Raw genomic sequence first — 3,102 nt, forward strand, 5'->3', positions numbered from 1 at the left:
CCTGGTTGTGGATCATCGTTGCGGTCCCCCTCTGGTGGTTTACTTGGGAGGATCTCTGCAAGCTGCAGGCAACCACAAGAATGGCCAGGGGATGTCCTGGTTGGGGATCGCCGTTGCGGTCCCGTCGTCCGGTGATTTACCCTGGTAGGCTTTCTTCCAACGGAGCAGTCTGCCACAAGAATGGGCAGCGGGCGTCCTGGTTGGGCATCGCCGTTCCGGACCCATCGTCTGGTCATCCAGGCTGGTAGATCTGGGCAGTAACTTAAACAGACGTTAACAACGCACACACACACTCACAAAATACATAATTACATTTATTTCCCAAATGAGCGGCGTTGTGGCACTAACTGATGGTTTATGGGGAACTTGTTTATGGCTCTATCACTTTGTGTCAGAGAAAATGAAACAAAATGAATAAAAGTATAAACAAAAGAGATACAATATATAGTTACCACACCTTAATCATCTAATTGGACTGTATTCTACATACGTCCATGGTCTTGGCTAAATTACTCTATCATGGCATTGTCTCTAACGTCATGTCTAGGGTTTTCCCACTTAGTGGTGTGTTGCTTAGGCACTATCCTAAGTTGATAACTACATGATAAGTCTACAGTTTGTAAGGCACTAGCTTCGGACAGTCTACAGGGATGACCTATGGACTTCTGGGGAGAAACTGGTGAGTACGGTAGCTGTAGAATCAAAGGCCTCAGGATAAATGTAACTTTACCAAGGCTGGTGTTTTACTCGAACCCTTAAGTGATCCTAGCATAACTCCTCATTGAATGTTCCGTTGTACATGTGCGCTTATGCTTACACAAGCGCACATGCCAAGGGAAAGAAAAACTGGTATCCTGGTAGGCTGCAACCTGTTCAGAATGAGTCTAACATAATCAGCTAACCTTCATGTAAATGCCAGGAGGACAGTAAGAATTGGTGTCGAGGGAACCTGTAGTGGTTTTACTACAGGTCACGGTGTCTTACACCATTGTAGTGGCGATAGGTATGAAGGAGTCTGTTTCATAGCTGTGTTATCCCCGGAGGAGCTAACCTCACGACGGAAGTACTCTATAAGCACTAAAGCAGTCGTACGCGGTGTGATCATGGTTCATGACTTCTAATAACCTTCCTCCTGAATGGAGGGTTCTATTTATTAGTGGCATGTGTGTTAACCATCAGAAGAGTGTTTTGGGAGATTCCCTGCCACTGTTGCAATCTGAGTGACTACTAACTCCTCTGTCGCTGTTGTCAAGGGCAATTTGACTTGTTAGGTCTCTAACCTTCTTACTGATTGTAGCTGGACTGACTGTTGCAGGCATTGTTACTGGTACTCAAGGGGACCAGCTATCCTACCGATCTATTCTGAAATGTTATCCTACGGGAATACATGATTAGAGCATTTTACTAGTTGCATTGTAGTTGAAACTACACATGGCAAGGAATGATTATTGTTGCCATTTGTTTTGGAGGTGGAAAGTCATTTTACGACCAGTGTGGTACACCTCAGTGATATCTCAGATGTGTTCTAAGGTTATCCCTGTTGAGGGGCTTGTCCGCTCCTCTCTGTTCTCATGGGGAAGCTTACAACTAGATTTGTTTCCTGCTCTGGCGGTCTCGTACAGTGTTGCTCGTAGTCTCAACCCCCCCACCGGCCTCGATGAGGCTCATTATGGGTCTGGGCTAGTGTTCCCCCCCTTTGTGTCTTGGGACCCCCCCACCAGCGGTGGGTGTTGGTGTCCGAGGCACAAACGAAAAGGTCAGACCCTTTGTTCGAGTTGTCAGCAGCCGCGTGGTTAGTAGATTAGCTGTAACCATTCAACCAAATCTCCTGGTGTTTGTGCTTGAAAACGCTCAGTGCCTGTCGTGGCCTGTCAGTCACCACAGCGTCTGCGTGTGGCAACTGTTCCAGTACCTGCGAACTGAGACGAGGATATCTTTCTGCGATATGGCACAGTATTTCACCCGTGGGAATCATCGGGTCAGTTGCGGGACTGACGCCGTTAGTTTCATTGTAAGGGGTTTCAGTCCCCCTCAAAGCGGAAAATTTAACATCGGAAGCAGAGTACACTCTGATGCTTTTATTCCTGAGATGGCCGCAGTGCTTGCAGAAGTGTCCTTAGGACAAGATAAGTTAATTTTAGCTACAGTATTGCATGACTCCAAGGAGGAGTGAAGTGGCTCATTCACAGAGACTGCTGGCTTGAAATCATGAAAGGACTGGTCAATCAGGTTTGCTGATTGAATGTGACTAGATATCGTAATATCTCCTTGGGTCAGATGCTTCACAGAGAAGTTTCGAGACATCTTTTTCGAAAGGGGTTCTTTTGATAGATGCTCTTTGTGGATGACTGTGTCGCAGTCAGCGATAGGAGACAACAGTATGGTCAGTGGAGACGGCATGGTTGCCTGTGACCACACTTGGTTGATCTTCCAATCCATCAGTGGGATCAACCGATCCATCAAGTCTACTCCGAGTAGCAGGGGTTCACTTTCGAGGCTGGTATACACCGGGTGAACAAGCAATACGTCTTGGAAGTGTAGTTTCAGCATGAGTCGCATTGTGCGAGGCAAGGTAGTCTGGGTGAAACCTCGAAGTGAAGTATCACATCGTTCCGTTTTCAACAAACATTTAACTGGCTTCAAAGCCCTTTTGAGATCATTGAACAACGTTTGAGAGATGAGCGATATTGTCGAGCCCGAATCAATTAGCGCATGACAGGTTAAGCAATCCTCCAGGACTGTTTCCAGGTATGGGCTGTTTGAGTAACATTTTGTGGTCATATTCCCCAAAAGTGGAGTGGTCGTTCGTAACGATGTGATGTGTCATTTCTGTTCATGATGGAAACAGATTGACTAATCGGGTTTCGAGTGGAATTGGCTCTTGCGATGTGTTTGACCTTTGTATTAGAGACTATAGACAAAGCTTGTGGGCTTGTGTCTTGATCGAGCGGGCCCTGGATAGGGTCTCGAGTGAGAGCGGGAGTAATTTGATTGTTTACGTCCTTGCTATGGGTGTTAATTCTGGCGGACATGTTGTCTGGCAATTCCACGTCTAGTCATAGTGACTTGTCTTTATCCTGTTTATCAAATTCTTTCTGGTTC

This window comes from Coregonus clupeaformis, chromosome 24 (genome assembly GCF_020615455.1).
Source record: "Coregonus clupeaformis isolate EN_2021a chromosome 24, ASM2061545v1, whole genome shotgun sequence".
NCBI classification, from domain to species: Eukaryota; Metazoa; Chordata; class Actinopteri; order Salmoniformes; family Salmonidae; genus Coregonus; species Coregonus clupeaformis.